The following is a 25,265-nucleotide window of genomic DNA, read 5'->3' on the forward strand; positions in this document are numbered from 1 at the left end:
TAGAATGCTAGAACAGACTGGTACCATCATGAGGCTAGAACAGACTGGTACCATCATGAGGCTAGAACAGACTGGTACCATCATGAGGCTAGTATAGAAGGCTAGAACAGATTGGTACCATCATGAGGCTAGTATAGAAGGCTAGAACAGACTGGTACCATCATGAGGCTAGTATAGAAGGCTATAACAGACTGGTACCTTCATGAGGCTAGAACAGACTGGTACCATCATGAGGCTAGAACAGACTGGTACCATCATGAGGCTAGTATAGAAGGCTAGAACAGACTGGTACCATCATGAGGCTAGAACAGACTGGTACCATCATGAGGCTAGTATAGAATGCTAGAACAGACTGGTACCATCATGAGGCTAGTATAGAAGGCTAGAACAGACTGGTACCATCATGAGGCTAGTATAGAAGGCTAGAACAGACTGGTACCATCATGAGGCTAGAACAGACTGGTACTATCATGAGGCTAGTATAGAAGGCTAGAACAGACTGGTACCATCATAAGGCTATTATAGAAGGCTAGAACAGACTGGTACCATCATGAGGCTAGAACAGACTGGTACCATCATGAGGCTAGAACAGACCGGTACCATCATGAGGCTAGTATAGAAGACTAGAACAGACTGGTACCATCATGAGGCTAGAACAGACTGGTACCATCATGAGGCTAGAACAGACTGGTACCTTCATGAGGCTAGAACAGACTGGTACCATCATGAGGCTAGAACAGACTGGTACCATCATGAGGCTAGTATAGAAGGCTAGAACAGACTGGTACCATCATGAGGCTAGAATAGAAGGCTATAACAGACTGGTACCATCATGAGGCTAGTATAGAAGGCTAGAACAGACTGGTACCATCATGAGGCTAGTATAGAAGGCTAGAACAGACTGGTACCATCATGAGGCTAGTATAGAAGGCTAGAACAGACTGGTACCATCATGAGGCTAGTATAGAAGGCTAGAACAGACTGGTACCATCATGAGGCTAGAACAGACTGGTACCATCATGAGGCTAGTATAGAAGGCTAGAACAGACTGGTACCATCATGAGGCTAGTATAGAAGGCTAGAACAGACTGGTACCATCATGAGGCTAGAACAGGATGGTACCATCATGAGGCTAGAACAGACTGGTACCATCATGAGGCTAGTATAGAAGGCTAGAACAGACTGGTACCATCATGAGGCTAGAACAGACTGGTACCATCATGAGGCTAGTATAGAAGGCTAGAACAGACTGGTACCATCATGAGGCTAGTATAGAATGCTAGAACAGACTGGTACCATCATGAGGCTAGAACAGACTGGTACCATCATGAGGCTAGTATAGAAGGCTAGAACAGACTGGTACCATCATGAGGCTAGTATAGAAGGCTAGAACAGACTGGTACCATCATGAGGCTAGTATAGAAAGCTAGAACAGACTGGTACCATCATGAGGCTAGTATAGAATGCTAGAACAGACTGGTACCATCATAAGGCTAGTATAGAAGGCTAGAACAGACTGGTACCATCATGAGGCTAGTATAGAAGGCTAGAACAGACTGGTACCATCATGAGGCTATAACAGACTGGTACCATCATGAGGCTAGTATAGAAGGCTAGAACAGACTGGTACCATCATGAGGCTAGTATAGAAGGCTAGAACAGACTGGTACCATCATGAGGCTAGAACAGACTGGTACCATCATGAGGCTAGTATAGAAGGCTAGAACAGACTGGTACCATCATGAGGCTAGAACAGACTGGTACCATCATGAGGCTAGTATAGAATGCTAGAACAGACTGGTACCATCATGAGGCTAGTATAGAAGGCTATAACAGACTGGTACCTTCATGAGGCTAGAACAGACTGGTACCATCATGAGGCTAGAACAGACTGATACCATCATGAGGCTAGTATAGAAGGCTAGAACAGACTGGTACCATCATGAGGCTAGAACAGACTGGTACCATCATAAGGCTAGAACAGACTGGTACCATCATGAGGCTATTATAGAAGGCTAGAACAGACTGGTACCATCATGAGGCTAGAACAGACTGGTACCATCATGAGGCTAGAACAGACTGGTACCATCATGAGGCTAGAACAGACTGGTACCATCATAAGGCTAGAACAGACTGGTACCATCATGAGGCTAGAACAGACTGGTACCATCATGAGGCTAGAACAGACTGGTACCATCATAAGGCTAGAACAGACTGGTACCATCATGAGGCTATTATAGAAGGCTAGAACAGACTGGTACCATCATGAGGCTAGTATAGAAGGTACCATCAGACTGGTACCATCATGAGGCTAGAACAGACTGGTACCATCATGAGGCTAGTATAGAAGGCTAGAACAGACTGGTACCATCATGAGGCTAGAACAGACTGGTACCATCATGAGGCTAGTATAGAAGGCTAGAACAGACTGGTACCATCATGAGGCTAGAACAGACTGGTACCATCATAAGCTTGCCACCAGATGGCAATGTTAACAAGACTGTGAAAACCTCCCTTACATAACTCAGCAGCAGGTAGAATATGCTTCAGGACTGAATGAAACCAAACTTCCTTTCTACCTGCATTAGTCACCTTTCTAAATAAAACACTTCACAGCTATTGAAAGATTCTGGGAACGAATAGAAAATAAGTATTTCAAAGCAGGCTGGGAACTCCTTCCTTTCCTAAGTGATAGATAGATGGCTGGTCTGTATTGTCCAGAAGGTGCCTGGCTGGTCTGTATTGAGGTGCCTGGCTGGTCTGTATTGTCCAGAAGGTGCCTGGCTGGTCTGTATTGTCCAGAAGGTGCCTGACTGGTCTGTATTGTCCAGAAGGTGCCTGGCTGGTCTGTATTGAGGTGCCTGACTGGTCTGTATTGTCCAGAAGGTGCCTGACTGGTCTGTATTGAGGTGCCTGACTGGTCTGTATTGAGGTGCCTGCCTGGTCTGTATTGTCCAGAAGGTGCCTGGCTGGTCTGTATTGTCCAGAAGGTGCCTGCCTGGTCTGTATTGTCCAGAAGGTGCCTGCCTGGTCTGTATTGTCCAGAAGGTGCCTGCCTGGTCTGTATTGTCCAGAAGGTGCCTGGCTGGTCTGTATTGTCCAGAAGGTGCCTGGCTGGTCTGTATTGTCCAGAAGGTGCCTGGCTGGTCTGTATTGTCCAGAAGGTGCCTGACTGGTCTGTATTGTCCAGAAGGTGCCTGGCTGGTCTGTATTGTCCAGAAGGTGCCTGGCTGGTCTGTATTGTCCAGAAGGTGCCTGACTGGTCTGTATTGAGGTGCCTGACTGGTCTGTATTGTCCAGAAGGTGCCTGACTGGTCTGTATTGTCCAGAAGGTGCCTGACTGGTCTGTATTGTCCAGAAGGTGCCTGACTGGTCTGTATTGTCCAGAAGGTGCCTGACTGGTCTGTATTGTCCAGAAGGTGCCTGACTGGTCTGTATTGTCCAGAAGGTGCCTGACTGGTCTGTATTGTCCAGAAGGTGCCTGATGTCCTCAGGTACTGTATGAGAGCATGTGTGAATCCCAAATGGCACCCTGTTCCCTACATAGTGCACTACTTTTGACCAGAACCCTATAGGGTGCCATTTGAGACGCCGACAAGAAGCTAAATAAAATAAAATTGTATTTGTCACATGCTTCGTAAACAACAGGTGTAGACTAACAGTGAAATGCTCACTAACGGGCCCTTCCCCACAATGCAGAGAGAAGACTGGAAAGATAACACAAGGAATTAATACACAATGAGTAATGATAATTTGGCTATATACACAGGGTACCAGTACCCAGTCCATGTACAGGGGTACGAGGTAATAACATGGCTATATACACGGGGTACGAGGTAATAACATGGCTATATACACGGGGTACCAGTACCCAGTCCATGTACAGGGGTACGAGGTAATTGAGGTAGATACAGCGCCTTCGGAAAGTATTCAGACCCCTTTACTTTTTCCACATTTTGTTACGTTACAGCCTTATTCTACAATGGATAAAATGGTTTTTTCCCTCTCATCAATTTACACACAACATCCCATAATGACAAAGCAAAAACATATTTTTTTAGAAATCTTTGCAAATGTATTAAAAATAAAAAACGGAAATATCACATTTACATAAGTATTCAGACCCTTTACTCAGTACTTTGTTGAAGCACCTTTGGCAGCGATTACAGCCTCGAGTCTTCTTGGGTATGACGCTACAGGCTTGGCACACCTGTATTTGGGGAGTTTCTCCCATTCTTCTCTGCAGATCCTCTCAGGCTCTGTCTGGTTGGACGGGGAGTTTCGCTGCACAGCTATTTTCAGCTCTCTCCAGACATGTTAGATCGGGTTCAAGTCCGGGCTGGAGGCGTCCCTCATTGTGTGCGATAGAGTCCCTATATAGGGAATAGGGTGCCATTTGGGCCGTAGAAGGTGATGTCCTCAGGTAAAGCATGAGTACCGGTAAGCTGCTGCTGCAGGGACACGTGGGTGGAACAGAAGAAGCTCTCCGTGCCAGCTGGCATCTCCTGTGCCTCTCGTACTTTTCACAGAAGCGGGAATTTACACAATTACAAAACCCCCTGAGGATAGAGAGCAGGGTTTGTGTAAACAGTAAGGCCTTGCTCTTCCTCCTGCCCAACCTGTAACCAACCACGGGTCTACTGACAGATACGTGCCAACTGAACCTGTGGTTGGCTGGCAGTGGGTGTGGGAGGAGTGAGAAAGGGTTGACTGTCTAAGTGCAGCAAGGCGGAGGGAGAGGAGCTCCACAGATGGTGTATCAAGTCATCTTTATCTGTACGTGCCTGAAACCATTCTACTGACAGATATGTGCCAACCAAGCTTAGAGGTTTTTCCTCTGGCGGGGGGGTGGGTTGATGACTGTCTAAATGCACCTGGGGAGGACAGGGGAACCAAGCTTCACAGGTGGTGCACCCTAATCCCTATGTAGTGTACCCTATTCCCTATGTAGTGCACCCTATTCCCTATGTAGTACACCCTATTCCCTATGTAGTGCACCCTATTCCCTATGTAGTGCACCCTATTCCATATGTAGGGCACCCTAATCCCTATGTAGTGCACCCTATTCCCTATGTAGTGTACCCTATTCCCTATGTAGTGTACCCTATTCCCTATGTAGTGCACCCTATTCCCTATGTAGTGTACCCTATTCCCTATGTAGTGCACCCTATTCCCTATGTAGTGTACCCTATTCCCTATGTAGTGTACCCTATTCCATATGTAGTGTACCCTATTCCCTATGTAGTGTACCCTATTCCCTATGTAGTGTACCCTATTCCCTATGTAGTGCACCCTATTCCATATGTAGTGCACCCTATTCCCTATGTAGTGCACCCTATTCCCTATGTAGTGCACCCTATTCCCTATGTAGTGCATTACTTTTTACTGTGGCCCATTGGGCTCCCCAAGTGGTGTATCTTAGTGGCCTGTATCTGCATGGGAAAGAAGACGAGTGGCTAAAAACACGGCGTCGGTTCCCTTCAGGACCCATTCTGGAACGTTCAGGCCCAAATCGAAGTCAGACAAGGAATGATTTTGGAACGGTCCATGAGAGGACACCTCAGGGGCTGGGTCAGACTGCTTTATGAAGAGGGGAATGGGGGGTGGGGGGGGGGGGTGAGGGCAGTAGGGGTGATTCCATGACCTAACACATTACCACATGTCCGGTCTGGAGGCGTCCCTCATTTTGTGCGATAGAGTCGTCATTCTGCTTGCGTCCCAAATGGCACCCTATTCCCTGTATAGTGCACTACTTTAGAACAGAGCCCTATGGGCAATAGGGTGCGATTTAGGACACCCGCAGCACTTTTTCCCCTTGTCCTGTTTGGCACCCTGCAGATGACCCGAACCTAGCTGGGTCTTTCCTCTTTTATGACGTCATAGAGAATAAAGTGTGTCCTCATTAAAACGGTTTAATCACTGGAAACCAACAGGCTCAGTCCATTTCGATTGACATGGTCACAATGGCCTCCAAACCCGGGCCTGGTAGGAAGATATGAATTAAGGGTTATAATGATACTGTATCTGAGCTGGATGGACCTCAAAAGGACTAGGCATTGTTTCCTGGCCTCATTCATGGTGCAATTATCATTTGGCGGAGGTGAAGGCCTGGGATGATTAGGGCTGGCTGTGGGACATTTTGGGGGACGTCACCATGCCTGGTTTTCAATCTGATACAGCGTCTGAGAGTTGAGTTTTTTTAGATCATGCACTCTTAGAAAAAAAGGTGCTATCTAGAACCTAAAAGGGTTATTCGGCTGTACGAGAACCCTTAAACTATGGCAGCGGTTCCCAAACTAGCGGCTGCGACCCCATGTGGGGTCACCTGATATGAAAATGGGGTCACGGAAGAATTTCTAAATTCCTGAGAAAAAATACATATTGTGAGAGTTCAGTGACCAGCCGGAGGAAGATGGATAGGTACTCAGGGGGTAGGTACTCAGTGGATAGGTACTCAGGGGATAGGTACTCAGGGGGTAGGTACTCAGAGAAAAGACAATTAGCACACAGCTGGGCCCACTAATTGCTTGGTGTCTTCCTCTATACAGGTGAGCCAGGAGAGGAGCTGAGGGTGGGATTGGGAGTAGAGACGTGGACCTGTGAGGACGTCGTTGTTAGGCCTACTGCTGCTAGGTAGCTCTCTCTCTGCTCTCTCCCTCCCCTCTGTCTGTCCTTGATTGCAGGAGTGAAGTCTGGTGTGCGGGAGTCAGGGTTCCAGCTGCAGCTCATTCACCATAATCACCTCAGCCTTTAAGACCCGGTCAAACTTACCACTCATCGTCAGATCATAGTCAAGACGACCATGTTAGTCTCGCTGCCGACTCAACCTGTTTATTTTTGCTCTTTGTGTTTTTGGCCTGTTCTATTTACTTTTTCTCCTGTGCCACAGGACTCCTGCCTCCGCTTCACTCCTGCCACCACCATCCTGCTCTCCACTACCGGACCTCTCTTTTGGACTCACCACGGACACTAGGACATTACGGTACCACACCTGCCCTGACCTGGATCTGTTACCCTCCCTGTAACCTGGACTTGCTCTTCCCCTATTATTGGAAACCTGGACTATTGAACATTGTAAATAAACCTGTTAAACCTTCTCTGGCTCGGTGTAGTTGTCTGCATTTGGGTTCTAATCCAGTTAAATCATAACAGTATGATCTGACCAACATGAACCCAGCAGACAGTAGCTCGGATACCACCCCAGAGTGCACTCAAATTTGGACTGCCATAGCCAATCAGGGCATTTTACTTGGCCAACATGATACCCTGTTTAAGACGATTGCTGAGGACAGTCAGGTGCTGCTTAATCAGGTGCAATTACTCACCAATCAAGTGTCTGCCCTTACTACCCCTTCAGCCCAGATCAGAGAGCCTTTTGTTCCTGCTCCAGAGCGCTATGACGGGAACATGGGAACCTGTGGCGATTTTTTGACTCAATGCTCGTTAGTGTTTGAACAACAGCCCCTCACCTACGCCTCAGAAAGAGCCCGTATTGCCTACCTTATCAACTCTACTAGCGGTTCCGCTCGTGCCTGGGGATCCGCGGTCTGGGAGAGTCAGTCAGACATTTGCAACGCTTACGTTGCCTTCACCACTGAGATGAGGAAGGTTTTTGACCACCCCGTACGAGGCAAGGAGGCTGCGAAACGGTTGTTTTCTCTTCGGCAGGGGACTCGCAGTGTGGCGGAGATGGCAGTGGAGTTTCGGACATTAGCAGCAGTGAGTGGTTGGAATGATGAGGCATTACAAGGAGTGTTCATCAATGCTTTGTCTGAGACTTTAAAAGATGAATTGGTGTCATATGATGAATCGCCTACGCTGGATAATCTTATTTCACTCACCATCAGGTTGGATAATCGGATTCGGGAGCGCCGCCGGGAGAGGAGTGTTAGTTCCAAGCAACCTGTCTGTCATCAACAAACTCCTCCCCGCATCTTCCCTACGGAGAAAGCCGTGTCTTCCCGAGTCGATACGAGGAGCACTGAACCCGAAGCCATGGAGGTGGGTCGTGCACGGTTGTCCTCAGAGGAGCGTGCACGTCGTATTCAGGCTCGGGTCTGCCTGTATTGTGGAGAAGCTGGTCATTTCGTTCTTTCCTGCCCAGTTCGTCCGGGAAAAGGGCCGGCTCATCATTAATGGGAGAAGTTTTGGTGAGCCGAGCAGCGGATTCTTCCTCTTCTCCCCGCATTCTGCTCCAGGCATCCCTTCAGTGGCAGTCCCAGAATTTCTCTGTTAGTGCGCTGATTGACTCTGGTGCCGACGAAAGCTTTTTGGATAGAGAGTTGGCTCAACAAATGGATTTGGAGACTGTTCCTATGGACTGTCCGCTGCAGGCTAAGGGTCTAAATGGACAATTGTTGACCCGTATTACCCATCAGACTGTTCCTGTTTGTCTTAGAGTGTCGGGAAACCATCAGGAGAACATTCAATTCCATATTATCGACTGCCCACAGACCCCCCTGGTCCTTGGTATCCCCTGGCTCATAAGACACAATCCACACATTGATTGGGTGACAGGTAGCATTGTTTCATGGAGCACATTTTGTCATGTGAATTGTTTGTGTTCTGCTCAGACTCCTGCCAGTACTGTGCCTTAACCTCCATGGATCTTTCTGCTGTTCCTGACGTGTATCATGACCTGGCATCCGTTTTCTGAAAACACAGAGCTACTTCTCTTCCTCCTCACCGGCCTTACGACTGCGCCATTGACCTCCAGCCAGGAGCCCCGCTCCCCAGCAGTCGCCTGTACAATCTCTCCCGGCCGGAGACTGAGGCTATGGAGAACTACATTCGGGACTCCTTGGCGGCAGGTATTATGCGTCCTTCCTCGTCACCTGTAGGAGCGGGATTCTTTTTTGTTGCTAAGAAGGATAAGACCCTCAGACCCTGTATTGATTACCGTGGACTTAACAACATCACCATTAAGAACAAGTATTCTCTGCCTTTGATTAATTCTGCTTTTCCCCTCCTTCATGGTGCTACCATCTTTACGAAACTGGATCTACGTAATGCGTATCACCTGGTGCGCATTCGTAAAGGTGATGAATGGAAGACTACCTTCAACACACCCTTGGGACATTTTGAGTATCTGGTTATGCCTTTTGGGTTGTCCAATGCCCCTGCTGTTTTTCAGGCACTAGTCAATGATGTCCTTCGGGACATGTTGAATCGGTTTGTTTTTGTCTATCTGGATGATATCTTGATTTTCTCAGAGTCCTCCCAGGAACATGAATTGCATGTGTGCCAGGTGTTGCAAAGGTTGTTGGAGAACAAACTGTTTGTGAAGATGGAGAAATGTGACTTTCATGTGTCTGAGACCTCTTTTTTGGGTTACATCATAGCTCAGGGGGAGTTGCAGATGGACCCAGCTAAGATCTCTGCTGTCACGGACTGGCCAGCCCCCTCTACCCGCAAACAACTTCAACGATTCCTGGGGTTTGCGAACTTCTATAGGAGGTTCATCAAGGACTACAGCCGCATTGCGGCGCCACTCACCGCTCTCACCTCCATCTCATGACCGTTCGCTTGGAATAGATAGTAGATGATAGTCTAAAGACAGGACTATAATGTGTGGATGATAGTCTAAAGACAGGACTATAATGTGTAGATGATAGTCTAAAGACAGGACTATAATGGGTAGATGATAGTCTAAAGACAGTAGGAGCCGTGTATTGTTTTGCTGTCCCGTTTTGGGCCACGGCCTTTTGTTCAGCGGCTTAGTTGATGTTTATTTTGTTGTTATTCTGATGTTGTAGCCTTGGACGTTACCCTGTATTGGAATTATTTTGTTGGGTGACAGAAAACCCATTCAGTAACAATACTGCCTCTAGTCTGTTCATTTCATGCCTCCCGCTTGTGTTAGGGTGCTTCGGACAAGCTGATCCGTTCACAATGTGTATACCAAAAATATATATGTACAGGGAGAGAGGTCACGTGACCAACGGGCGTTATGGTCGCTAGTCACTAGAGCGCTGCAAACCCAATACCTCTTTTTCATATTTTATTACATTATTTCGATAAGGAACTCTTAAAGAAACAAACCCATGACTGATCTGCCTGTATCTGCATGGGAAAGAAGATGAGTGGCTAAGAACACGGCGTCGGTTCACTTCAGGGCCCATTCTGGAACGTTCAGGCCCAAATCGAAGTCAGACAAGGAATGATTTTGGAACGGTCCATGAGAGGACACCTCAGGGGCTGGGCCAGACTGCTTTATGGAAGAGGGGAATGGGGGTGGGGGGGGGGGGGGGGGGTGAGGGCAGTAGGGGTGATTCCATGACCTAACACATTACCACATGTCCGGTCTGGAGGCGTCCCTCATTTTGTGCGATAGAGTCGTCATTCTGCTTGTGTCCCAAATGGCACCCTATTCCCTGTATAGTGCACTACTTTAGAACAGAGCCCTATGGGCAATAGGGTGCGATTTAGGACACCCACAGCACTTTTTCCCCTTGTCCTGTTTGGCACCCTGCAGATGACCCGAACCTAGCTGGGTCTTTCCTCTTTTATGACGTCATAGAGAATAAAGTGTGTCCTCATTAAAATGGTTTAATCACTGGAAACCAACAGGCTCAGTCCATTTAGATTGACATGGTCACAATGGCCTCCAAACCCGGGCCTGGTAGGAAGATATGAATTAAGGGTTATAATGATACTGTATCTGAGCTGGATGGACCTCAAAAGGACTAGGCATTGTTTCCTGGCCTCATTCATGGTGCGATTATCATTTGGCGGAGGTGAAGGCCTGGGATGATTAGGGCTGGCTGTGGGACATTTTGGGGGACGTCACCATGCCTGGTTTTCTATTTGATACAGCGTCTGAGATTTTAGTTTTTTAGATCATGCACTCTTAGAAAAAAAGGTGCTATCTAGAACCTAAAAGGGTTATTCGGCTGTACGAGAACCCTTAAACTATGGCAGCGGTTCCCAAACTAGGGGCTGCGACCCCATGTGGGGTCACCTGATATGAAAATGGGGTCACGGAAGAATTTCTAAATTCCTGAGAAAAAATACATATTGTGAGAGTTCAGTGACCAGCCGGAGGAAGACGGATAGGTACTCAGGGGATAGGTACTCAGGGGGTAGGTACTCAGGGGATAGGTACTCAGGGGATAGGTACTCAGGGGGTAGGTACTCAGGGGATAGGTACTCAGGGGATAGGTACTCAGGGGATAGGTACTCAGGGGATAGGTACTCAGGGGATAGGCACTCAGGGGATAGGTACTCAGGGGGTAGGTACTCAGGGGATAGGTACTCAGGGGATAGGTACTCAGGGGATAGGCACTCAGTGTAAAGACAAGTAGCACACAGCTGGTCCCACTAATTGCTTGGTGTCTTCCTCTATACAGGTGAGCCAGGAGAGGAGCTGAGGGTGGGATTGGGAGTAGAGACGGGGACCTGTGAGGACGTCGTATTGTCCTACCTCAGAGAAAGCTTCTTCATCTAGGGCACCTTGTCTCTCTGTTAACCAAGGCAGACTATAGATAATAATAATAATAATAATCTGCCATTTAGCAGATGCTTTTATCCAAAGCGACTTACAGTCATGCGTGCATAAATTTTTTTACGTATGGGTGGTCCCGGGGATCGAACCCACTACCTTGGCGTTACAAGCGCCGTGCTCTACCAGCTGAGCTACAGAGGACCACGAAATGTATAACATACTGTACAAACTGCCTCTGTAGCGATGTATTTTTTTATTTTCTTGCATGCAGTGGGGGAAAAAAAGTATTTAGTCAGCCCCCAATTGTGCAAGCTCTCCCACTCAAGAAGATGAGAGAGGCCTGCAACTTTCATCATAGGTACACGTCAACCACGACAGACAAAACCAGAAGAAGAAAAAATCCAGAAAATCATTGTAGGACCCCTTATGAATTTATTTGCAAATTATGGTGGAAAATAAGTATCTGGTCAATAACAAAAGTTTCTCAATACTTTGTTATATACCCTTTGTTGGCAAAGACACAGGTCAAACGTTTTCTGTAAGTCTTCACAAGGTTTTCACACACTGTTGCTGGTATTTTGGCCCATTCCTCCATGCAGATCTCCTCTAGAGCAGTGATGTTTTGGGGCTGTCGCTGGGCAACACGGACTTTCAACTCCCTCCAAAGATTTTCTATGGGGTTGAGATCTGGAGACTGGCTAGGCCACTCCAGGACCTAGCCAACCTAGATAGAGAGAAGCGCTCTTCCTGTAACTATTATGTGTAGATGATAGTCTAAAGACAGGACTATAATGTGTAGATGATAGTGTAAAGACAGGACTATAATGTGAAGATGATAGTCTAAAGACAGGACTATAATGTGTAGATGATAGTCTAAAGACAGGACTATAATGTGTAGATGATAGTCTAAAGGCAGGACTATAATGTGTAGATGATAGTCTAAAGACTATAATGTGTAGATGATAGTCTAAAGACAGGACTATAATGTGTAGATGATAGTCTAAAGACTATAATGTGTAGATGATAGTCTAAAGACAGGACTATAATGTGTAGATGATAGTCTAAAGACAGGACTATAATGTGTAGATGATAGTCTAAAGACAGGACTATAATGTGTAGATGATAGTCTAAAGACAGGACTATAATGTGTAGATGATAGTCTAAAGACAGGACTATAATGTGTAGATGATAGTCTAAAGACAGGAGTATAATATGTAGATGATAGTCTAAAGACAGCACTATAATGTGTAGATGATAGTCTAAAGACAGGACTATAATGTGTAGATGATAGTCTAAAGACAGGACTATAATGTGTAGATTATAGTCTAAAGACTATAATGTGTAGATGATTGTCTAAAGGCAGGACTATAATGTGTAGATGATAGTCTAAAGACAGGACTATAATGTGTAGATGATAGTCTAAAGACAGGACTATAATGTGTAGATGATAGTCTAAAGACCATAATGTGTAGATGATAGTCTAAAGACAGGACTATAATGTGTAGATGATAGTCTAAAGACAGGACTATAATGTGTAGATGATAGTCTAAAGACCATAATGTGTAGATGATAGTCTAAAGACAGGACTATAATGTGTAGATGATAGTCTAAAGGCAGGACTATAATGTGTAGATGATAGTCTAAAGGCAGGACTATAATGTGTAGATGATAGTCTAAAGGCAGGACTATAATGTGCAGATGATAGTCTAAAGGCAGGACTATAATGTGCAGATGATAGTCTAAAGGCAGGACTATAATGTGTAGATGATAGTCCAAAGACAGGACTATAATGGGTAGATGATAGTCTAAAGACAGGACTATAATGGGTAGATGATAGTCCAAAGACAGTAGGAGCCGTGTATTGTTTTGCTGTCCCGTTTTGGGCCACGGCCTTTTGTTCAGCGGCTTAGTTGATGTTTATTTTGTTGTTATTCTGATGTTGTAGCCTTGGACGTTACCCTGTATTGGAATTATTTTGTTGGGCGACAGAAAACCCGTTCAATAACAATACTGCCTCTAGTCTGTTCATTTCATGCCTCCCGCTTGTGTTAGGGTGCTTCGGACAAGCTGATCTGTTCACAATGTGTATACCAAAAATATATGTACAGGGGGAGAGGTCACGTGACCAACGGGCGTTATGGTCACTAGTCACTAGAGCGCTGCAAACCCAATACCTCTTTTTCATATTTTATTACATTATTTCGAGAAGGAACTCTTAAAGAAACAAACTCATGACTGATTAACAACTACCTAAGGAGGCAAGGAAAACGGCACTTGTCCGACTTCATCCCCTGTAGTTAAGGGTCAGAAGACAGCCCTCAGCACTGAAACTGAGGCCTTCATAGCTGGCGCGATTTCTGAGGCATTGGCCAAGCAACAGGACTCTCTCAAGGATATGCTACAACAGGTGTTAGCTGAGGCGGTGGAACCACTCAATAGAAAACATCAAGAGACTTTAGCGGCTGTTGAAGCTCTTACAATCGACGTTGAGGGAAGGATGAAAGTGATTGACAATCTGTCTACTAAAGTGGACAATCTGTCTACTAAATTGGACAATCTGCTGAGTGAAAATAGGGAGAGCAAACACAAAATCAACGACTGTTCTTCACAACTGGAGAAAGATGCAGCTCAAGATGGCTGAAATGGAGGACCGCTCACGTCGCTCAAATGTAAGATTAATTTATTTAAAAGAAGGAGACGAGACTGACGATCCCGTCGAATTCCTACAGAGAACCATCCCTAAAATGGATCCCATCCATATCTCACAAGGTTGAGATAGAAAGAGACCATCCCATCTACTCGGGACCTGGGACTAGTAATGCTTCAGACTGTCACGATCGTCGAAGGAGGAGGACCAAGGCGCAGCGTGATACTCGTACATCTTACTTTATTAAGTGTACATACGACAAACAAAACAACAAACGATACGTGAAGTCCAACGGTACTAACATAAACCAACACGGAACAAGATCCCACAAACACTGTGGGAAAACTGGCTGCTTAAGTCTGGTTCCCAATCAGAGACAACAAGCAACAGCTGATACTCGTTGCCTCTGATTGAGAACCACACTGGCCAACATAGAAACACAATACTAGAAATACGACATAGAACAAAAACACATAGACTCTTCACACCCTGGCTCAACATATTAGAGTCCCCAGAGCCAGGGTGTGACACAGACAGACCGAGGACGCTGATCTTCAAGGTCCTCCGGAACGACGACCGCCAAGCCATTCTACAAGGAGCCAGAGCAGCAGAGCTCCTTCACCACGCTGTTAAGGTACTGCGGTTTTTCCCTGACTACAGCATGCACACCTCCCAACGCCGCAAAGTCTTCAACGAGGTCCGGAACAAACTCAGGACTGAGGGGCATCCAGTCATTCCTCGTCTATCCAGCAACGCTCCGGGCCACACACAGGGGAGAGCGCCTGTCATTTTCACCACAGCGCAAGACGCTGAGGAGTTCGTGGCATCACTGGGAGAGGACAACCACGAGCACCGCAGTGACCACACCGCTGGTCCTGTTGTGAGGAGGAAGACTCAACAACGGGGCCATGCAAGCACAGGGGAACCTATGGAATAAGTGAACTGGTCAAGAGGATTTATCCACAACTCCAAGGAGTTTTGAGGAACATTTGATCAAATTACTTGTGATCATTATGCACAGAGCACCAGCAAGCTAGCTAGCTAGTGAACTAGCTTTCCAGCTAGCTGGGTGATTGGGACAGTAATGATACAGCAACATTAGCAGCTAGCTATGTAAGTCATCATCACAACTGTTAGCTAGCTAACTGATTATCTCTTCAGTAGTGTTCAGCATAACCTAAATGTTGTTGAAAGTTTATCTAGCTTCTATAAACTAAAATTGTATTTTAAAACTAAGTTACATTTACAAACTTAGTCCCTGTGTAGCTCAGTTGGTAGAGCATGGCGCTTGCAATGCCAGGGTTGTGGGTTTGATTCCCACGGGGGGCCAGTATGAAAAAAAAAGAATGTATGCACTCACTAACTGTAAATTCGCTCTGGATAAGAGCGTCTGCTAAATGACTAAAATGTAAATGTACAACGTGTCATGAGCCTCTCACTCCACCGGGTTTCCACCTTTATTTTCTTCCACTCTGCTCACCACTCTCTCTACTCAGCCTAACTAGCTCCACCTGTCCCTGCTCTGCTCTGCTCTAATTACTCTGCCAGCTGCGCTGCATTACCCACTACCTCTCCCAGTATTTAAGGCCCTGTCTTTCAGCTCTCCGGTGTCAGATCGTCTGCAAAGCTCACCCCCGGAACCTGTTTGCTCGCGCTTCTGGCTCACCCTGGTTTTGTGACCCCGGACCTGCCTGATTTTTGGATTCTCTTCTGCCCCAGGAGATCCAGACCTGTTTCTGCCATTACGACTCCTGACTACTCTTCAATCCCGGTAACTCTGACCAGCCTTCTGCCTTGCTACTACGTATTTTGGATTTCCCTTGAACTGTACTGCTGCCTTGTTTCATTCCGCCCTGTTGTGTCTGTGTCTCCCCCCCCCCAGGACTTCTGGACCACCCACCACCGGCTTCATAGGACGCATCGCTGCCACTGGGGGGGGCACAGACCCAGCACATTGGACGGGATCCCTGTTACCCCTGGAGCCTTCATTCACTCCCTACTTCCCTTTTCCCTTAAGTTTTAATAAACTTTCTGGTGTGACGCAATTGTGGTCCTCTGGTCGTCTGTCTGAACTGTGACAGTACGATCTGACCATTATGGACTCAGCGCACACTTTCCCCGACATGGAAACCGATGAGCATGAGCAGCAGTTCCAGCAGCAGCAACAACAACTCGCCATGATCATTCAACTCCTCACCAACCTTACCCCAGCCAGTCTGCCCACCAGCCCTGCCCCCGAGTTACCTGCCCCGGTCATTGCAGCCGCTGCTCCGGAACCCAAGATTGGAAACCCCGAGCGGTTCAACGGCGATTCAACCCAGGTCCGGCCATTCCTGACTAGCTGCCGACTTCAGTTCTCCTTGCAGCCAAGGACCTTCGCCACGGAGGGGGCTAAAGTTGGGTATGCCATCACTCACCTGACGGGCCGAGCTCGACTCTGGGGAACAGCAGAGTTCGAACGTCAAACCCCCGCATGTGCAACCTTCGACCTGTTTGCTGAGGAGATGCTGAAGGTGTTTGACCTGGATTCACCAACCGCAGAGGCGTCTCGTGAACTGTTCAGTATTCGACAAGGCAGACGTACAGTCGCAGACCATTCCATCGACTTCCGAACCCTGGCTAGACGAAGTTCTTGGAACACACCATCGTTGGTGGACGCGTTCTTCCATAGTTTGGCTGACTATATCAAGGACGAGTTGGTCTCCCATGAACTGCCTTCCACTCTTGATGAAGCCATCGCACTGACTGTCAGGATCGACAGAAGGATACAGACCCGTCGTCGTGAGAGGGGGCGCCAAGGTCCACCTACTACCGGCATTCGGAGAGATCCGACTGGGCTCCTGTCATCTACTGCCACTCACCCAGGTCAGCTTGATCAGTCTGAGCCTATGGAGATTGGGCGAGCCTCTCTCACTCCTGCAGAGCGCCAGCGCCGCTTCACCTCAAACCTCTGCCTCTATTGTGGAGGTGATGGACATCGTGTGGTAACCTGCCCTTTAAAGGGCCGAAGCTCACCGGGCATAGGGGGAGTCCGGTTGAGTTCAATGACCATCCAGTCCTCCGACCGCAAACCCCTGCTGCAAGTTCACCTCCGCCTCTCTGACTCAACTCACACCCTGGCTGCTCTGGTGGATTCTGGTGCCGAAGCCAACATAATGGACATCAAGCTGGCACGCCAACTGGGACTGGAGAACCTCCGTTTGACACCTCCTATTCCTGCCCGGGCACTGGACGGACACTTACTCGGATCGGTCACTCATGTCACGGCCCCGGTCTCGATGGGTCTGTCCGGAAACCATCAAGAAACTATCCAGTTTCACCTGCTCCCCTCTCCAGGCCAACCCCTCATCCTGGGTTACCCATGGCTCCGCCGGCACAACCCTCAGCTCGACTGGGTGACCGGGGTGATCAGGGAGTGGGGAGAGGACTGCCACCGAACCTGCCTGCTTGCTGCCGCACTACCCCCTCGGCCAGTACCTACTAACTCCGCTCCTGACCTCTCCAATGTCCCAGAATGCTACCATGGTCTCAGAGAGGTGTTTAACAAAGCAAGAGCCACATCTCTGCCCCCTCACCGACCGTACGACTGTGCCATCGACCTCCTCCCTGGAACAGCCCCTCCAAAGGGTCGTCTTTATTCGTTGTCTGCTCCTGAAAGAAAGTCCATGGAGGACTACATCAATGGCTCTCTGTCCGCAGGATTAATCCGTTCATCTTCATCTCCTGCTGGTGCTGGCTTCTTCTTTGTGGGGAAGAAGGACGGATCTCTTCGCCCCTGCATCGACTACAGGGGACTCAACGACATCACAGTGAAAAACCGTTACCCTCTGCCTCTGCTCACCTCTGCTTTTGAGTTGCTCCAGGGAGCCACTGTTTTTACCAAGTTGGATCTCAGAAACGCTTACCACCTAGTGCGGATCCGGGAGGGAGATGAATGGAAAACCGCATTCAATACACCAACAGGCCACTACGAGTATCTGGTTATGCCTTTTGGCCTCACCAATGCTCCTGCTGTGTTCCAGGCTCTAGTGAATGATGTACTGCGGGACATGTTAAACAAGTTTGTCTTCGTTTACCTGGATGACATCTTAATCTACTCCAGAAACCTGTCTGAACACACCCGCCATGTCCAGCAAGTCCTTCATCGTCTTCTGGAGAATTCCCTCTACGCCAAGGCAGAGAAATGTGAGTTTCACGTCAAGACAGTGGCCTTCCTGGGGTACATAGTGGCAGAGGGAAGTATCCAAATGGATCCTGCCAAAGTATCAGCAGTCACTTCATGGCCAGTTCCGGAGAACAGAAAGAAGCTGCAACAGTTTCTGGGGTTTGCTAACTTCTATAGAAAGTTTATCCGGAACTACAGTACCGTTGCTGCCCCTCTCACTGCTCTAACCAGCACCAAGCAACCCTTCACCTGGACCCCAGCAGCCGACAAAGCCTTCAGTACCCTCAAGGTGAGGTTCACCTCCGCTCCCATCCTCCAGATGCCTGATGTGGACCGGCAATTCATTGTGGAGGTGGACGCCTCGGATGTGGGAGTTGGTGCTGTGATTTCTCAGTGGGCTGCGGAGGATAGGAAGCTCCATCCCTGTGCCTTTTTCTCACGTCGGTTGTCCCCCTCTGAGTGCAATTACGACATAGGGAACCGTGAGCTGCTGGCTGTGAAGCTTGCCTTGGAGGAGTGGCGTCACTGGCTGGAGGGGTCCACCATTCCATTTCTCGTTTGGACCGATCATAAGAACTTGGAGTACATCCGCACGGCCAAACGGTTGAACTCCAGGCAGTCCCGCTGGGCCCTGTTCTTCACCAGGTTTAATTTCACTCTGTCATACCGGCCTGGATCACGCAACACCAAGCCAGACGCCCTCTCCCGTCAATTCCAGAAGGATGACACCCCCTCCAAGGACCCTGTGTCGATTCTGCCAAGTCCCTGCATCGTTGCAGCTCTGACCTGGGCTGTTGAGGAACAGGTGCTGGAGGCTCTCCGTAACCAGCCAGGTCCCAGCACTTGCCCAGCTGACCGCCTTTTTGTCCCCGAAGACCTGAGGTCCCAGGTCGTTCAGTGGGGACATGACTCCCGCCTAGCTTGTCACCCTGGCTCCACCCGCACTTACAACCTGCTCGCCCAGAGGTTCTGGTGGCCCTCTCTGAGGAAGGATGTACGGGAATTCGTCCAAGCCTGCCCCATCTGCAACCAACACAAGTCGTCCTGCCAGCCCCCAGCCGGATTGCTGCAGCCCCTGCCTGTGCCCAGACGTCCCTGGTCTCACATCGCCCTTGACTTTGTCACGGGGCTGCCCCCTTCAAGTGGCATGACCGTCATTCTCACTATAGTTGACCGTTTCAGCAAGATGGCACACTTCATTCCCCTCCCCAAGCTCCCAACCGCCAAGGAGACCGCCCAGGTGGTCCTGGAACACGTCTTCCGGATCCACGGACTGCCAAAGGATGTAGTTTCTGACCGTGGTCCACAATTCTCCTCCGCTTTTTGGAAGGAGTTCTGTCACCTGCTGGGAGCCACAGTCAGTCTGACTTCCGGATTCCATCCCCAATCCAATGGGCAGTCAGAGCGGGCTAATCAGGAGCTCGAGAAGGCACTGCGATGCATGACTTCACGCAACCCCCACTCCTGGTCGCAGCAATTGACATGGGTGGAGTACGCACACAATTCTCTGACCTGCTCTGCCATCGGTATGTCCCCTTTCCAATGTGTTTATGGATACCAGCCTCCTCTATTTGCCAGCCAGGAAGAGGAGGTTACTTGCCCATCTGCACTTGCTTTTGCCCGTCGATGTCGCCGCACCTGGTCACAAGCCCGAGCCACACTCCTCAGATCCGTTGCCAGCTACACTACCGGGGCCAACCGTCGGAGAATTCCTGCTCCCACCTACCATGTTGGTCAAAGGGTGTGGTTGTCATCGAAGAACCTGCCACTCAGGGTGGAGTCGCAGAAGCTGGCACCTCGGTTCATTGGCCCATTCCCTATCATAAGAGTGATTAGCCCAACTGCTGTCCGGCTCCAACTGCCTAATTCCCTGAGGGTGCACCCCACTTTCCATGTGTCTAAGATTAAGCCCATCCATGAGAGTCCGCTGGTTCCTGCTGCGCCTTGTCCTCCTCCTCCACGGCTCGTCGATGGTGGTCTGGTTTACACCGTCCGCCGCCTGCTTCGGTCCAGACGGAGGGGTAGGGGTCTCCAGTACCTCATTGACTGGGAGGGCTATGGACCTGAGGAAAGGACCTGGGTGCCAGCTAGTCGGATTGTGGATAGGACTCTCATCACCGCTTTCCACCAACGGCATCCTGATCAACCTGCAATCCGTAGGGGCCGCCCCAGAGGGGTCCCTAACCGTCCTGCCCGCTCGGCTTCCTGTCCTGTGCCTGATCCTGTCTCGGGACCTGTCCCATCTCCCGACCACGGCCCTCCGGCTTCCTCCGAGGATGAGGACGTTCACTCGGACCGTTCGGAGGAGTTCTAGCCCTCCTCCGGCTCCCCTCCTCCCGCCCGGCGTGGTGTTGCTCTTGGGACTTCTGGGGCCGTCCCTTGGGGGGGGGGTTCTGTCATGAGCCTCTCACTCCACCGGGTTTCCACCTTTATTTTCTTCCACTCTGCTCACCACTCTCTCTACTCAGCCTAACTAGCTCCACCTGTCCCTGCTCTGCTCTGCTCTAATTACTCTGCCAGCTGCGCTGCATTACCCACTACCTCTCCCAGTATTTAAGGCCCTGTCTTTCAGCTCTCCGGTGTCAGATCGTCTGCAAAGCTCACCCCCGGAACCTGTTTGCTCGCGCTTCTGGCTCACCCTGGTTTTGTGACCCCGGACCTGCCTGATTTTTGGATTCTCTTCTGCCCCAGGAGATCCAGACCTGTTTCTGCCATTACGACTCCTGACTACTCTTCAATCCCGGTAACTCTGACCAGCCTTCTGCCTTGCTACTACGTATTTTGGATTTCCCTTGAACTGTACTGCTGCCTTGTTTCATTCCGCCCTGTTGTGTCTGTGTCTCCCCCCCCCCAGGACTTCTGGACCACCCACCACCGGCTTCATAGGACGCATCGCTGCCACTGGGGGGGGCACAGACCCAGCACATTGGACGGGATCCCTGTTACCCCTGGAGCCTTCATTCACTCCCTACTTCCCTTTTCCCTTAAGTTTTAATAAACTTTCTGGTGTGACGCAATTGTGGTCCTCTGGTCGTCTGTCTGAACCGTGACACAACGTTCGCGTGATAACTTTGTCTGGTGGTAGCTTGCTAGCTAATTTGTCTCATGTTGCTATGACAACAACTGCGTAGCTAGAGAAGTCAACTATCACCACTGAATTATTTTTGCAAGTTACTTCTCCATATTTGTGCTACGTTGAGGTTTAATCATTCAGTCAATTGAGCATTTCTTGCCGTTCTCATATATCCATTGTGTCAGTTAATGCAAGATATTTAGGAAATGGAGTGAGTTATTCAGGTGGGTATTGGGAGGGTTTTAGTGATAGACACCGCTGCGTTCAGTCACGGGGCTAACATTGAGTGGAGAGGGAGGACTGTTGTGTCCTAACCTGTCAGGGAAGGGAGGGATTCTTTGTTTCAATTGTTTTGATACATATTGTGTCACGGTTTCGGCCGAGGCGGCTCCTCCTCCTTGTTCGGGCAGGCTTCGGCGGTCGTCGTCCCCGGAGTACTAGCTGCCACCGTTCGATGTTTCATGTTTGTTTGGTTTTGTCTGTTTGTACACCTGTCCCTTGTTAGTGTTTGATTTTGTTTCCTATTTAGTTATCATGTGTTGGGTCAGGTGTTATGTGTGATTGTTATGTCAGCTGTTGCTGTTGATGGTTTTTCTCTCTCGTGTTGTTTGTGTCGAGAGTCCGCACTGCGTGCGCCTTTTCTTGTTTTTACGCACTGTTGTGTGTGTGCGTAATTTGTTCATGCCTCCCGGTTGGGTTGGCTATTCACCTGTTTGGAGTTACTATTTTGGATTACTAAAGTCTGTTGACGAACACCCTTGTTCCTGCGCTTGATTCCCTGCACCACATCCACACTCAGCGTTCTGACAGAATCACACATCACACCATGGAATCAGCAGGAGCAACCGCGCCAACAGAGATTATGGAGGACCGTCTTCGTGGGCAGGAGGACAGGATCAACCAGATCGGTCACGCCCTGGATCGGGTGATGAACACTCTCCACCGATGGGAAAGCAGCGGGGTACCCACGCCCCCACCTACCGGACCATCCCCATCGGTCAGTCCTCCTGTCCACCTTCCGGAAACCAGTGGGATTCGGCTCTCGCTCCCGAGGGCGTACGACGGCTCCGCTGCCGGGTGTCAAGGGTTCCTGCTGCAAGTAGAGCTCTACCTCGCCACCGTACACCCGGCGCCCTCGGGACACGAGAGCGTCTCCGCCCTCATCTCCTGTCTCACCGGCAAGGCGTTGGAGTGGGCCAACGCCGAATGGAGGAGAATGGACGCCGCTACCGTTACCTACGCGGAGTTCTCCCGCCGCTTCCGTGCCGTGTTTGACCATCCACCAGAAGGGAAGGCGGCGGGGGAGCGTCTGTTCTACCTCCGACAGGGGATGAGGAGCGCCCAGGATTTTGCTCTGGAGTTCCGGACTCTAGCGGCAGATGCAGGGTGGAATGAGCGTCCAGAGAGAGGACGTCCAGAGAGAGTTGGCGTGCAGGGATACCACGTTGTCGTTTGACCAACTGGTCGACATGGCCATTCGGCTGGACACCCTGCTCGCCACCCGTGGACGTCCCGGGTGGGGGTCGCCCATTTCACCCTCCAGCACCTCCGAGCCGAGCCCTATGGAGCTCGGGGGTGCTGGCGCTAGAGAACGGAGGAGTAGGAACCCGAGGGGGGCCGTTTCCTGCACTAACTGTGGCCGTGGAGGGCACACCGCGGCTAGGTGTTGGGGAAGGTCCCCCGGTGGAGGTGAAGGCAGGCCACGCATTGGGGAGTCCCCCCAGGTGAGTAGGCGCCCTACTTACCCAGAGCTTTCTGTCGTTCACATAACCTTGCCTGTTTGTTTTCCACAGGTTGCACCTCGTTCCCAGCATAAGGCGCTAGTAGATTCAGGCGCAGCTGGGAATTTTGTAGATCGCCAGTTCTGTGTAGAGTTAGGGATTCCTCTCCTTCCCGTTGATAAGCCTTTCCCTGTACATGCCCTAGATAGCCGTCCGTTAGGATCTGGGTTGATTAGGGAGGTCACAGCGCCCCTTAAGATGGTGGCGCAGGGGGGTCATGAGGAGACGATTCAGCTCTATCTGATTGACTCTCCTGCGTATCCGGTAGTGCTGGGCCTTCCCTGGTTGATGACCCATGACCCTACTATTTCGTGGCGAGGGAAAGCTCTTAAAGGGTGGTCTGCTCAGTGTGTGGGGCTGTGTCTGGGTGTTTCCATAGGGGCGACCTCGGTGGAGAGTCTGAATCTAATGCCAGCACTGCAGATTCCCCCCGAGTATGAGGATTTGAAACTGGTGTTTAGTAAGACTAGGGCGGCGCAGCTGCCGCCTCATAGACAGGGGGATTGTGCGATAGATCTCCAGTCAGGAGCAGCCCTCCCGCGGAGCCATGTGTATCCCTTGTCTCAAGAGGAGAGGAAGGCAATGGAAATGTACATCGCCGAGTCTCTGAGACAGGGATACATACGGGCCTCCACTTCACCCGCTTCCTCTAGCTTCTTTTTTGTGAAGAAAAAAGATGGAGGTCTGCGCCCGTGTATTGATTACCGCGGTCTCAATCAGATTACGGTGAAGTACAGCTATCCACTCCCTCTGATTGCGACTATGACGGAGTCATTACATGGTGCTCAGTTCTTCACAAAATTGGATCCCAGGAGCGCATATAACTTGGTGCGCATTAGAGAGGGCGATGAATGGAAGACAGCGTTTAGCACGACCTCCGGACATTACGAGTATCTCGTCATGCCATATGGGTTAATGAATGCTCCCTCAGTCTTCCAATCCTTCGTCGATGAGATTTTCCGGGATATGCAGGGACAGGGAGTAGTCGTGTACATAGACGATATTCTGGTGTTCAGTTCTACCCGAGCAGAGCATGTAGCCCTGGTGCGCCGAGTATTGAGGAGGCTGTTGGAGCATGACCTATATGTCAAGGCAGAGAAATGTCTGTTCTTTCAGAAGTCGGTCTCCTTTTTGGGTTATCAGTTGTCTGCGTCAGGGGTGAAGATGGAGGTTGACCGGGTGTCAGCTGTGCGTAATTGGCAAACCCCAACCACTGTGAAAGAGGTGCAACAGTTCTTGGGTTTTGCGAATTATTACCGGAGGTTTATCCGGGGTTTTGGACAGGTGGCAGCTCCCATAACGTCTCTGTTGAAGGGGGGTCCGGTGCGCTTGCGGTGGTCAGCTGAGGCGGACAGGGCTTTTGGGAAACTGAAGGACCTGTTTACCTCAGCGCCGGTGTTGGCGCATCCGGATCCCGCTTTACCTTTCCAGGTAGAGGTAGACGCGTCCGAGGCCGGTATTGGGGCCGTTCTCTCACAACGGTCTGGCACACCACCTAAACTCCGCCCCTGTGCTTTTTATTCTAAGAAGCTCAGTCCGGCGGAGCGGAATTATGACGTAGGGGACAGGGAGCTGTTAGCCGTGGTACAGGCCCTAAAGGTGTGGAGGCATTGGCTTGAGGGGGCTCAACACCCTTTCCTCATTCTAACTGACCACCGTAACCTGGAATACATCCGGGCAGCTAGGAGACTGAATCCTCGCCAGGCCCGCTGGACTATGTTTCTAGCCCGGTTTGTGTTTAAAATCACTTACATCCCTGGGTCCCAGAACGGGAAGGCAGATGCCCTGTCTCGGCGGTATGACACGGAGGAGAGGTCCGTTGAGCCCACTCCCATACTACCAAAGTCTTGTCTGGTTGCACCGGTGGTATGGGAGGTCGATGCCGAGATCGAGCGGGCGTTACGCACCGACCCAAGTCCTCCACAGTGTCCAGTGGGTCGGACGTACGTTCCGCTCGAGGTACGCGATCGCCTCATTTATTGGGCTCATACGTCCCCCTCCTCTGGACATCCAGGTATCGGCCGGACAGTTCACTGCCTTAGCACTAAGTACTGGTGGCCAACGTTAGCCAGGGATGTGAGGATTTATGTCTCCTCCTGTTCGGTGTGTGCCCAGTGTAAGGCGCCCAGACATTTGCCCAGGGGTAAGCTACAACC

This window comes from Coregonus lavaretus (genome assembly GCF_964263955.1).
Source record: "Coregonus lavaretus genome assembly, contig: HAP1_SCAFFOLD_477, whole genome shotgun sequence".
In the NCBI taxonomy this organism is placed as follows: Eukaryota; Metazoa; Chordata; class Actinopteri; order Salmoniformes; family Salmonidae; genus Coregonus; species Coregonus lavaretus.